Source organism: Pseudophryne corroboree, chromosome 7 (genome assembly GCF_028390025.1).
Source record: "Pseudophryne corroboree isolate aPseCor3 chromosome 7, aPseCor3.hap2, whole genome shotgun sequence".
Lineage (NCBI taxonomy): Eukaryota > Metazoa > Chordata > Amphibia > Anura > Myobatrachidae > Pseudophryne > Pseudophryne corroboree.
The window spans coordinates 194,774,006-194,788,386 of record NC_086450.1 but is presented as its reverse complement, the minus strand read 5'-3'; the positions used below and the strand labels follow the sequence as shown (position 1 = coordinate 194,788,386).

General features: G+C 43.4%; 1 protein-coding gene across 3 annotated transcripts in view; it reads left to right on the top strand.

The window, feature by feature from the left end:
• VIL1 (villin 1) overlaps positions 1-14,381 on the top strand; it is a 224,678-nt gene that overhangs the window by 28,925 nt on the left and 181,372 nt on the right. Inside the window, exon 1 of one of the 3 annotated variants that reach the window (XM_063933916.1) lies at positions 10,872-10,945. The exons of the other annotated variants lie outside the window; for them this stretch is intronic. The gene's annotated coding sequence lies outside the window, so the exon portion shown is untranslated. Of the gene's footprint in view, positions 1-10,871; positions 10,946-14,381 lie in introns of those variants that run through there. 3 annotated transcript variants of the gene reach the window in all.

Here is a 14,381-nt window from a genome sequence, read left to right as displayed (position 1 = left end):
GAGAACCGCATAGTACCGACTGGTGCTGCTCCGGGGACTTTTATTCTCAGAAGAGGACTTTCCGTTTTGTCCATTGGGCTGCCGACCACTAGCCTTATTTGCTGTTTCTATTTGTTATTTTTCTCACATTATCGAGTATAAGATTTTATTTGTTTATTTTTATATATATATATATATATATATATATATATACATATATATATTTATTTATTTATTTATATATTTTTTCTCCACCTGCGGAGAACTTAATGTGACGTTTGTTATTTTGCACATACCAGGAATTCTTTGCAATATTCGTTGTTCTTCTCATATGGGAACTTCTATTCAAACATCACGTTTGTTATTTTTCTGCTTCAACGTATTCGGTGTGAGATAAAAAAAAATTCTTCTCTTCGCTCGCTGTGGCCTGTATGTGACGTTTGTTATTTTTATTCGATACTTCCATTCTGTATAGCTTGTCATTTTATATTGTTTTCAGATATGGGTTTGCGCCCCAGTCGGGGTCTCCCATAGCTTGTTGCTAGGGTCGCCTCATGGGCTCCTTCACTGGTTATAGACCATTGTAAATAATTGCAGCTTTCCTTTTCCTTTGGTGGGAAGAATGATGTAGTGTAATATGTTCTGAATAATTTGGTCTAGTTTCACAATTCCACTCGAGCTTCATATATAATTATTTCTATTTTAGTATCATTGCCTGTACCTGCGGGATCACTACCCATAAGAGATGCTGTTTGTTCCACATCTCATTCCCTCGGGTATGGACAAATACCTCGACAAAGCCATGCCCCCGAAACAATCCAACAATTCTTATAAAGCGGGGAAGGGGAAGGACGCTCCCCCTAAGTCGGGACCACCCTCCCCAGCTGACCATGGGCTGGCATCCTCTAGTTTACCTAGTGATACATCTTCTCCCCTGACAGCTAAAGAAAGTTCAGATTTTTTCATGCCCTTGCTTGATAAACGATTTGACGACTTACAAGCCCACTTGGAAACGGGCTTAACTCGCATAGATTCCCATGCAACACGCATAACCGCATTGGAGACGAGACTGAGTGACTCTGAGGACCTGTCCAGTCTTGTCGGGAGGGGGTATCAACCCGGGATAAATATATTTAACAATTGCAGGATAAGGTTGAGGACCTGGAAAATAGATCTCGTAGAAATAACCTCAGATTTATAGGTATCCCAGAATCCTTGACGGGCCCGGCTCTATCCTCCTATCTTAGTGTAGACCTCCCGACCTCATTGGGAATCGTAGATGATATTGAAGTCCCATATATCGAAAGAGCACATAGGCTGGGAGCGATGCAGGACGGGGCGCGGAAGCGTTCCCGGCCAGTCATCGCCCGCTACTTAGACTACAGGGCCAAGGAACAAATTCTCGCAGCTTACCGTAAAAACAGAATTGTTAGTCAAGGGCCACAAGATCCTGATATTTCAAGATTTTTCAGCGGCTGTGGCTCAGAAAAGAAACAAATTTTCTGACGTCTGCTCCCACTTGCACAGTAAAAATATCCGATTTGCCCTGCTGTACCCAGCTAAATTGCGGGTCTTGGAGAATGGAAATCAGATGTTTTATACTGACCCAGAGGTTGCGCGGTCTCGCTTCCTGACTCACAGATCCCCGTCAAGGTCGCCTATTAGGATATCAGTCAGCGGGGCGCAACGGATTGAACAGTTTGGGTACCCCCGCCTCGGGCGGATGTGTGTTAACCTACCTTATAAATGTTTATTTTCTTTTTCTCTAGCTTATTCTTGTTGACTCTGTATTTACCTATAAGTATTTATTCTTACTAATTCAGAGGTTATTTTTGATAGTGTTCAGTGTGCGCACCACTAGGCCTAGCTGGTGCCCACCATAGTTTTGGTTGTTAGGAAAATGTTAGAAAATAGAAGTATGAGACATTATGATACACAATTGATATCTCAAATACTGAGACTGTGCATTGCATTTCATGTTATACTGATGTTACTGCTGTCTAAATATTTGCTACCCTGGGGATCTTGGGCTAGGAGGGGAGCCGCCAATACATGCTTACTTATGTTGTTTATCTGTCAGATAATTCACTGCCCTGAGGGGATTGGGTAGCCATGCCGTCAGCAGATTCTTCCTCATCTGAGGTAATACCCTCAAAGCCACTACAATTCATCTCTTGGAATGTAGGAGGACTTAATTCCCCTGTCAAGAGATGACGTGTGGTCATGGCTTGGTTCTTGTATCGCTGCTCCTTTTCGTATGAAATCCAGAGGGGTTGCCATACTTTTTCGAAAAAATCTCCCCGTCACTGTTTTGACAGAAATCATTGACCCCGAAGGCATATATATCATAATGGACATAGAGCTTTTTCATTCCAAATTTACCCTTGTCAACTTATATGCCCCGAATGTTAATATACACATATTCCTTCAAGACATCACCCACACTCTTCTAGGCAGAAATAATTATTCTCTAACAGTGGGTGGAGACTATAACATGGTAGACGACCCTACAGTTGACAGGTCACCGACTATGCCAAGAACCACTGACCCCCAGAGCAGACATTTACTGACATTTAGAGATTCCCTAGACATCTCTGATCCATGGAGATTGCTACACCCAACCGACAAAACGCATACCCATTTGTCCCTGGCACATGGAACGTTGTCTCATATTGACAGGTTCTTAATTGCCGATGACTTAATGTCCCAGGTTGCTGGGGTGGATATACTTGACATATTGATCTCTGATCATGCCCCTGTCACGCTGGCATTAACCCACCCCCATATGCACTCGACAGATCGTATCTGGAGATTCCCACAATACTTGGCAGACTCGGAGGATTTTAAATTGTACCTTAAATATCATTGGACCAACTATGTAGATGAAAATATAGATTACTGGGATAGACCTGACATCTTTTGGAACGCCTCCAAGGCAGTAATGAGGGGTCATATTATTAGTTATGTCACCTGAAAAAAAAGGGAATCCAAACTGGAATACACTGCGTTAAAAGCGGCAATGTCCACAGCCTTCCAAACATACACTTCTACCCCAACAGAGCTCATCCTTACTGAGTACAAGCAGGCTAGGCACCTGCTTGAAACTTATTTAGCCACCCAGGCGAAACACTCCTTAGACTTTACCAAAAATAAATTTTACAGATGGGGCAATAAGGCTGGTAGATTACTGGCGGTCATTTCCCGGCCTCCCAAAAAACGACACATTATAACCACTATACACCACCCCAGGTCCGGTCGTATTATCACCAAATCTCAAGAAATAGTGGAACAATTTCAATCCTATTTTCAATCCTTGTTTAGCTCGGCACAAATAGATACTGACATACAATCACAGCTGCTCACACATGAGGTATTGCCCCCTCTGACTCGAGACCAGAGAGAAGCTCTTGTGGGAAAAATAATGACGGAGGAAATTAACACTGTTATCTTCAATTTACCTCATGGTAAATCTCCGGGTCCAGATGGCCTGTCGGGAGATTACTACCGCATGTTACAGGCCCACATTGTCCCCACCCTATTGGAATTATTTCAAGCTATACATGAAAGGAGCTCTCCATCTCCTCTCTTTAATGAGGCATTTATTACACTTATCCCCAAACCTGGTAGGGACGCCAATTTTCTTTCCTCATACAGACCAATTAGTCTATTAAATGTTGACTACAAACTATTGGCCAAGATAATGGCGATGCGGCTTCAGTCCATTCTCCCTGATATACTCACCGCAACACAAATGGGTTTTGTAACTGGTAGACATGCGGTTAAAGCAATCCGCATGGCGCTAGCGGCATCCCAATCTCCATGTGCAAACTCGAATATGCTTCTCAGCCTCGATGCCAATAAGGCCTTTGACATGGTCTTGTGGCCACATTTGTTTGCTGTGCTGGAGAGAAGAGGCTTTGATACGGGCTTTATTAATTATGTACGGTACATCTACGACAGTCCATCTGCCTCTTTATTAATAAATGGGATCAGGGGCCAACGGTTCCTTTTGGAAAGGGGTACCCATCAAGGATGCCCTCTATCGCCGCTGCTATTTAATCTAGCCCTCGACCCGTTACTTAGGACACTGCAGGATTGGTCGGTTTTTCGGGGTATAAAAGTGGGTGGACAGGAAATTAAGCTGTCCGCTTTCGCTGACGATATCCTTCTGTATATATCTAACCCTGAGCATGCCCTTAATTTGATCCTAGATAAGATTCAATTATTTGGCCGCATTTCAGGTTTTAGTATCAATATGGACAAATCTAAAGCATTATTGTTGTATGGTAATGTGACATGTCCGAGTTGGACCTCACACTTTCCCTTACACTGGGTGTCCACTTATATTATATATTTGGGGGTTATGGTACCATAAGTCTGAACTATACAAAATAAACGTAAGCAAGGCCATACACACTCTAACTGATGATATTAAGAGATGGGAACGTCTTCCACTGTCATATCTAGGCAGGGCTAATTTGCTAAAAATGGTGGCTATACCGCGCATGTTATATCCACTGCAAACACTTCCCATACTGCTGACTAAACAGGACGTCCAAGTGATCAACAAACTAATCAGAACCTTTATATGGAGGGGAGGCCGGGCACGTATTGCTTTGCGTAAACTTGCCCAACCTAAGTCCAATGGAGGTATCAACTTTCCAGATGTAGTAGTTTACAATCACGCTGCACTTCTGAGACACTTGAGAGATTGGCTGCAAAATAGCTCTATATACGAACACATCCCTCGAATAGAATTTTTTAGCAAATGTGGGTCTGACATGTTTTCTTCACCAACATGATTGGGAGATACCGGACCATATCAGGTCTAACCCACTTTTGTGGTCTACTAGGAAAATGTGGCACATACTGCGCCACACTGCGAAATTGAATCAATACTACTCCTTACACTTGCCCTTAATTAAAAACCCAGAGTTTTTGGGCGGCATGGCTGCCCATCCCTTTACAACATGGAGGGAGGCTGGTATAGCATCGATTCGATCATTGGTATCTGTGGAAGACCACCGTTTACTCACCTTCTCAGAGGTTTCAACGAGACATGCTGTAGTCGTTTCGTCTCCCCTTCCATTTTTGCAAACACAATTTTACGTTAGGCATATTCTTACACATTTTGCGGAGGGGGATTGGACTAATCCTCTAGATAGCCTCTTATTGCACCCAATACCGAGACACAAGGCCATATCCATACACTACACTTTTTTGAGGACAATATTAGATCACGCTACTGTGACAGGTGGCATGTCCAAATGGTTGGCTCACTTTCCTGGATTGACCATACCAACAATGGAAAAAGCACTACTATACTCCCGAAAGGTCCTCCCAGCAAGCATGTACACTGAATTATTTCTTAATGTGTATCATAACATTTATCTATCCCCGTTATGATGCTACCATATGGGAACGTCGGAAACACACTCTTGCCCAAGATGCCACCAGAGTGAGGCTGACACATATCATTGTTTGTGGGCATGTCCAATTGTACAATATTTCTGGCATCTCATTAGGAGATATGCGGAGGCTAATTTAATAACTTATGTGCCCTTTACCCCCCGAATGGGCAGTTCTGGGTATTATTGATCCCACTCTTTGCATGCCATCGGAATGTAAAAAACTACTGATAGCCCTTAGTGCGTCCGGGGAAAAAACGATTCTACAAGGGTGGATAGATAGCACGCCACCACAGATACTATTATTTTTGAGTAAACTACACCATATATTCAGGATGGACTGGGTGGAGGCTATTGTTGATAGGGGTAAACAAGTAGACAGATTTTTCAATCTCTGGGAATCTTATATCTCCAATTTGCCCCTCACTATACGTCTACACATTCATAACAGCCTCAAGAACACTACGTCATACTTAACTAGGCTGGCTGCACAGGACCAGCCCATATCTTTGGTTTAAAAACAGACAATTACGGTGGCTTCCCTTCTAGATACGTCTGTGATGTATAATACCATCATTGTTTTGACAGATTGCTCAATTATAATGCAAAAGTCTTTGTGGTTTGACAAATGGGAATTTGCTGTACAACCTCTAGCTATACTCCCTCTGCGTTATTGTATTTTACACTCTTTGTACATGTTTATTATGTAATGTAATATCAATGATGTCTCAATAAAAAGTTTATTGAAAAAATAAATAAATAAATAAAAGTCCTAGGAGTGCCGCCTACCATCCGTCTCTATTTACAGCAGCTCCCTGCATAGGAGGGCACCGGGCACCTGAAACACCTTCACCGGTAGTGCCGAGCATCAGTTGTTTGTACTTTATATATATATATATATAGATAGAAAGACAGGAGGACCGGCACTCTAGTTATGCATGCAGCATGGCCAACCAAAAGATATCGTTAACAGCATGCGGGAGCGCACAATCGTGGATACACTCTAGATAATGTAAACAATTTGTTGTTCTGATACGGCAAATCCTCCCGACATTGTCCTATTATGTACCCAGCCTAATACAGATCATTTGTACTGTTGGAGTGTATGTCTAGTGACAACAGACACAATTGTGTCGCTAAGGCCTGTTCAGAAAATCTAGAGATTTCTGGTGTTTATTTGTTTGTCTTCCCTTTTGGACATAGGATATGGTCTATTTTGTGCGCTGTAACTTGTGTTTATTAACCTGCTGATTCACAAACCAATTCGCAGACCTCACTGTCAGGCCACAATTTCTGGATCTCCTCACGTTTCACGTTTCATCGCCTGTTTCTCTGACGGTTTCCACACAACATGCACTCTTAATAGAGGCCACAGGACTGTCCTAATTTATTTCACTAAATTATGACTATATCAGGGATGATCCTGTTGACATAATGATTTTTCTACTGTCTATTTAAATGGAACATCATGAGGCTGGGAAATCTTAATTATGGCCCAAATTCCCATTGCCTTGATGCAACTTCAGAACTAATGTTGATTGTGTTAATGAGCAGATCTTTGTGACTAGTCCCTGTAATTGCTATAGTTTCCCTCATTAGTGCATATTATAACGTGTTGGTCACTGAGGCAGAATGAATGTCTTCTCAATATGTTCCGCTCTGATGCTTATACTTTGGCTGTAAGTTTTAGTCAATAGCCAACTGACTTCAGCACAGAGAGAGAGAGGATCCAAGCAATCTTTGCTGAGCCATTTAAACTCTGGGGCCATACAGAGATCCAGAATGTACTGTGGAGGACAGAGACGGAATCTGCAAGAGGTAAGGGTTCTTCTGGATATATTTTCTTTCTATGGCTCATTGGCAGTTGTACACAGGTTATGCAAAGTTATAAGTGACCATTACAGGGAAAAAGATGCACACATTGACGTCATAGATGCTGTGAATTTTGACCAAATGCAGAATCTGCAGCTGAGTACTCCATGTTGCACTGCAATGGGTATATGTTTCTGCATGTAGAGCAAACACTGGCCAGATTCAGATGTGGTTGGAGGGGCCATGACTGCTGCTTCTGTGGAAGCAGCAGTGTGCTGTGTGGAAATGCAGCATGAGGTGTCTATTACAAACAGACACTTCCTTCAGTGATCCTAGGAAGCAGCATCGGATCACTGACTTAGCATCGCACAGCTTGCACCCGTTGCAGAGGCCAGGAAATCCTGGCCTCTGCAAATGGTGGAGGCACACCTCTGTTTTCACAAACAGAGGCTGTCATCGACCCCTCCCATCCCCAGCCCCCAGAGGCAGCAGACTGACAATCACTGACAGTCTGCTGCCGTCCTGCGTCCTATATTGCAGGACCCATTTGCGCATGCACAGAACGGGTCCTGTGCATGCATAAAGTACCGATAATCTGTACCTTGCGGCACAGGGCGCAACTCCAACCGCATCTAAATTAGGCCACTGATATTGTTGATATGTTATTGTTCCTGTGTGTTGCACTCAAGCACTAGTTAGTGCTATTTATATGCTATATTTCTTTGTGGGACTAGACCGCACCACCACCAACACAATTCTAAATCAGGTTCTATATTTTACATTACCCTTCCCCTTGAAAAATTTATTTTTTTAGTCTATTTCCTGGGGTAAATGCTTCACGCAGTTGCTGCACTTGCTCCTAACACTAAGTCAGTCTCATATTTGGTGGGGTTTTTTGCATTAATATAACACAAAAAAAACTTGTAGCTGAAAAAAGCAATAACGAGAATAGTTAATTTTATGACATTTAGAATAAGAACAAAATCAGCAACACTTCAGTATTAACCCTTAGTTTACCATGTGCTGTATTTACCAACCAATGGTAAGTAACAGATTCTAATTGCATTTCTTGAGCAGGTTAATCATTAATGTGTAAACTTTACAGCAAGATAATTATGTTGAGAAATCCTTTGACATAAAAAAACCCCAATGAATACCTAAGGCCCAGCTCCAGCATTAACTAACATATATGAAGTATTTGGTGGGTGGTCACATGACCTCCACCAACATCCCACTCCCTCACTATCCCAACAGTTGGCATGCCGACCAACATGGACTATTTCAACTCGTGGGTGTCCACAACACCCATAGAGTGGGAACAGAACCGGTCGCCACCAAGCCCGTAAGGGGCTTGTTGCACTCACCCCCCCCCCCCACCCCCCCCACCCCCGCAGGGATCTCGGGGTCGGTATGCTGACGGTCAGCCATACTACACCCATATTTGGTGGATTTCTCTTCCCTGTCTAAATATCTTCTTTTTTTTTTTACAAGTTTTCTTTTGAGTATTTTCCAAGGATTCACTGGGATTCTAGGCTTCTTTTCTGTTAATCAAAAAAGCAAAACGTTGTTACATTTAGCAATAAAATTACAACTGTAGAGCAAAGTGACAGATAACAGAAAAAGATAATGTGACTAGATAACCTTCATCTGCCAGGCGATAACTTTTTGTCACTGATAGAATAGAGGGTGCTTACTCATCCCTGAGTAATCTGAGGGATTCTCAGGACCTCCTAGGAATTCTCACTTTCTGACATGAACCGCCTCTTACTGACTCATCCCACTGCATAGTGGGTAGCTCACTGCCACCACCAGGCTCCTACAACAGCTCCTGGACCCACTTGTTCCACCCAGGCTCCTACACTGGCACCTGGAACTACTTCCAGGCTCCTGCCACCACCACCACCACCACCACCTTGTTCCACCTACTTCTGCTTATGTGTGGACATGCTACTGCAAGACCTCCTGGTTGGTGTTGACTAGATCCTACTGGTCCTAAACTATGGACCAGGCTGCACAGGTATCTGACAGAGGGCTTGATCTTGTAGACACTGTGCTCAATACAGAATAACTAAGCAAAGGAATATAATTTGATTCTATTCTGGTGGTCTCAGGATACTAGACTAGAAGTATATTGCTCAAATGTCTTGAAAAAAAAGCAACTCCTGTCGCTAAAGTGCTTGAGGTCAATTTACAGCATACAAGATGCTCTTCAGAAGTACAATCATTCTTGATGGTCAAAGGGTACAAACACTACAGAGCCACATCAGTCCTTTATATAGTCAAAAGAAACAATACAGCATGTTGTAATCCTTTCCCATATATCTCTATAGAGAACTCATATACCAGTCACACAACCACTGGTGTATTTATAATGATTGCTGTGTGTGCGGTACACATGGACCCCTGGGGTCCAGGGGGGCCTACACCACACACCCTGCACCCATTATTTTTAATACTTACCTTCCGGAGTCCTGCGACACAGCAGCAGTGCTGCACCATTTTCCCGGTGTTTTGTGCATGCACTGTAGAAAAATCACTGGGAAAATGGCTGTGGCAACATTTTCTTATACCCTTTTCCACTAGAGTAGCACGGGTCGCAGCCATGTCGCCTGACATGGCTGCGACCCGTGCTACAGCCCCCTGCAGACAGCGCTCACCAACCCGGCAATTGCCGGGTTGGTGACGCGCTAGTGACGCAGCAGGGGCGGCACTGGGAGATCACATGATCTCCCAGCGCCGCCCTCCCTATGCACTGTGAATGGGAGCCGTGTCGCCTCGACACGGCTCCCGTTCACACTAGACAGCTAGCCGGGTTGAACACGCATTCAACCCGGCTAGCTACCAGGGTAGGATTCCCGGATTACTTGATCCGGGAATTTGCCGGGGGACCCGTTTCCACTAGGGAAAAACACGGGTAAATGCGCGCCCCCGCGCATTTACCCGTGTTTTAAGGAGCTAGTGGAAAAGGGGTATAAGTGATCTGCGCATGTGCTGTAGACTCTGGGACAGCACTAGGGTGCTCAGAAATACAGCGCTGCTGGCTAGAGTGGAGGGGGCCCAGACAGACCCTCATACGGGCCTCCTCCGCTCTAGAAACGCCCCAGCACACAACTATCTGACAAAATCTAAATAAATACTGTAATCTAATATTTAAAAGGAACTGAACAATTTGCTTTTTTCTTTCATACTGTACATTTACCATCCTAACCAGTTTGCCTAAAACACAATCTTATTTAGCATATAACAGTCTCTTTCATAAACACCTTCTTAGAAAACTCCACAATACAGGAGTTCATTTTAAAGAAATGAGTGCATTGCAAAGAAAGTGCATTAAACAAAGGCTTGGTGAGTCAACACCAAACCCTCGGCTAGTGCCAGAACAATTACCATATAATTTGCTATGTAACAGTAGATGGCAATTCTTTATACAGTCCTTATATGTAGTAGTGGATTTACCACAAGACGACCATAGTGGCTGCATAGTGCCCTGTGGGTTCCCTGGGGGCCCGCTGACAAGGCTGTATAAAGGGCATTTCCAGTGGACTGCGTCAAAATTGTCTGAGAGCTGGGCTGGCTGAATATTCCGGCACACTGTCAGTAATTAGACAGCTGTTGGGTGCCGGCTCCAGTGCACGCCTGTGTCTCCAGTCCTGCAGTACTGTGTGTGTGACCCATCATGACACACATGTGTATGATGTCAGATGCACAGAGAGAGGAGCCGGGATGCGTACAGAGAAAAACATGAGGTACATTTACAGTGTACTTTATTACAGTATTTTTTTTATTTTGTATAATATCCCCCTACTTCAAATTCCAATGGGGGGGGGGGGGGGGGGCAGTGTTATTTTAAGTACAATGTATAACATCCGCCTGTTACTATCATGGCTGGAGGAGACAGCACATACTGACCGGTGGTATATCAATATGTTTTATACTCTATTATAAGTACTACCGTGTATATGAGATGCCTGCTACAATCAGTGGGGCACTGATGTATAATCAATACAGTTACACTGACTGAGGGGTGTAATAATAAGAATTATAACGTATGGGTGCCTGGCCTGCATTATATATCAGTGCCTTCCCCTCCTCACACACACACACACACACACACACTGATTGTACAGTAGCACATCCCCTATCCCCTATTTGCAGGTCCCCCATCCCTTATAATACCCATTATTGTACCCCTCAGTCAGCGACTATCAGTGGTGTCTCCTGAAGTTAAAGTTTAAGTAGGGGAGCCACACCAACTGCCAGTGAGTCAGTTTGGGATGACAGTTGGTGGCAGCAGGTGTGGCTTCCCTATTTTAAATTTATACTGCACTGCAGCCCCATGCCTGGAGCAGCCACTAATGACTATATTGATGCCTTTAGTGCAGTGGCTCTCAAACTCGGTCCTCAAGACCTCACACGGTTCACGTTTTCCATGTCACCCAGCAGCTGCACTGTGTATCACCAACTGTCACATTTCAAAAATCTACAGGTGACCTGCAAAACATGAACCGGGTGGGGTCCTGAGGATCGAGTTTGAGAACCTGTGCGGTTTACTGTGACTCCATATATCAATGCCTCCCCCTCCCCCCTCCTTACTGATAGTGAGTATAGGCTGCGGGAAGGGAGGGTCAGGGTTAGGTGGAGGGTTAGGGTTAGTTTTGTTCCACAACCCTGTCGGGATTATGACGGGGTCGTTATTCTGACTGCCGGCATCCTAATGGGCGGCATCCCGTACCAAACCCCAATCAGTGAAGGTAGAAAGTAATATACTGTAATAGAATATAAGAAGAAAAAACAACAAATAATGTAAGGAGTATAAATCAGGAATGGAATTATAGTGCTATGGATTGCTTGAGGGAGGGCACCCTAAATCATTATCTTGGGGCCCCATGAGGTCTCTGCTTATAATTGCATAGTCTATACATTTAAACATGCAATTCTACAACTGTGCATAGTGCATTAAAGATAACATGTTAAAACACATTATTACATGCATTTACAGTATTTAGTTATAGTTCATATTAAAATGGCACAGCAGCACAAGGGATTAACCCCCTTAGAGCCAGGGCAGCCATCTTGACCATGTGGGCCATTTATCTGGCCATGGAAAATATTTCATTTCTTTTCTACAGTATATTCACAATTTTGGAAAATCGCTTTCAGATACCCTCAACATACGATGTTCAAATGATTTGCTCCCAAGACCACAGTTGGAGCAGCCATTCTATTAAATGAGCGATAATCATGAAAATGTAGTCTATAAGGCAAATAAGTATGTTCTGTGGTCAAATCTAGTGATTTTTAATTTTACAAGCCAAACACACAGAACTCATCTGCACCTCTCCTTGCATCTGAGTGGTGTAACTGTGTGTTCACAAGTAGGCTACTTGTTTTGAGGGCGTGTTATGGGCATGGAGACGGGATTGGAGGCTATTCGGAGTTCTGCTAACAAATGTGGGCTACATGCAAAAGCAGCCAGTATTTACCCTGCACAGAAAAAATATAAATGTGTTTGCTCCTCTTGCATGGCAACATGGGGGGTAATTCTGAGTTGATCGCAGCTTCAAGTTTGTTAGCAATTGGGCAAAACCATGTGCACTGCAGGGGGGGCAGATATAACATGTGCAGAGAGAGATAGATTTGGGTGGGGTGTGTTCAATCTGCAATCTAAATTGCAGTGTAAAAATAAAGCAGCCAGTATTTACCCTGCAAAGAAACAAAATAACCCACCCAAATCTAACTCTCTCTGCACATGTTATATCTGCCCCCCCTGCAATGCACATGGTTTTGCCCAACTGCTAACAAATTTCCTGCTGCGATCAACTTGGAATTACCCCCTAGGTTTGTTCCAGACACAAAGTTACTTGCTTTACTTACAAACAAACATGAATGAAGCCCTCAGTGCGTACAGTATGCTGCAGGTTAGCAGTAATTCATGTGACCATGTAGTAATACTACACATACTATATTATGCCACTTATTTCTTACAGATTTTTGTATGTTTTTATGTTTGACATCTGTTATGCAGCTGAGTGGAAGGTATTGTTTGTTATGTGGTGTCAGCCATACCTGAGTAAGGTCCGCTGACAAGTCAGCTCTACGTAGAAAAACAAACATTACCCCATAATCAAAATCTTGTCTGCAGTGTCTGCCTTTCTGGTATCCTCTGCAAACTTTATATATCTAATTCTGAGTGCTATTGATAGCTCTGTGTATATGGTAACTTATGTTATAGGTTAATTGGTACTTTATTCAGTTCAAAAACATTTGAAGTGAATCTGCAGACCGTGCTGTGTGCAATTTGGATGCTTGATACTACCGTCATATTTCAGTCCATAGGTTACTGTGTGTTTGAAATGCTAGATAAGAGGCTCATAAATTGCCAGAGTAATAGGATGCATTGTAGTTAATATTTGGCCAGATATGTATCTGTTGACTTGTCTTTTATGACTGTTAGTAAAATACGCTTTACAGCAGTTTAACATTAGTCTCAGCTGTAGCTTTGTAATGCAAGGCATGAGTTCATTTTTTTTAGGATGGCCTGGCCTCACAATTATGTCCGGCAGGAGTACATTTGGGTCTCCCTAATTATTATTTGGTCTTCCATAATGTAAACGTTATATTTTCCACAGGGTCCTTGAGAGTCTCTCAAAAGGTCCCTATGCAAGATACAAGTTTGAGCCCCCCTCTGATTGTCCCTTATAACATGCCTTTCATTTACATTCCCCATCACAATTCCGTCATTGGACATAGTTAAATTGTTGATAGTCATAAGGTTGACAATGACAATGTGGACAATGGCATGCTGAATCCGGCATGACACTGTAGTAATTTGATTTAAAGCAAAAGCATCATGTTTAAAGTTCTAAAGTAGACACAGTTAAAATGCTTTAAATAACAGTATTACTACCATGCCGGTATGCCAGGTTCAACATGTCACTGTCACATTTGCCACCCTTATCACCAGGGTTCGGTATGATTTCCCAATGGACGGGATGTCGGCGTTCAGAATACCGACAGCGGCACCCATCCTTCAGAATCCCGTCAGCCCCCTCTAAAGTACCCTAACCCTCCCCTGCCCCCTACCCTTGTGGGTGCCTAAACCTATCCCTCCCCGGTGGTGCCTAACTCTAACCCTTCCAGGTGGTACCTAACCCCAACTCTCCCTTCCCCGCTGCCTAAACC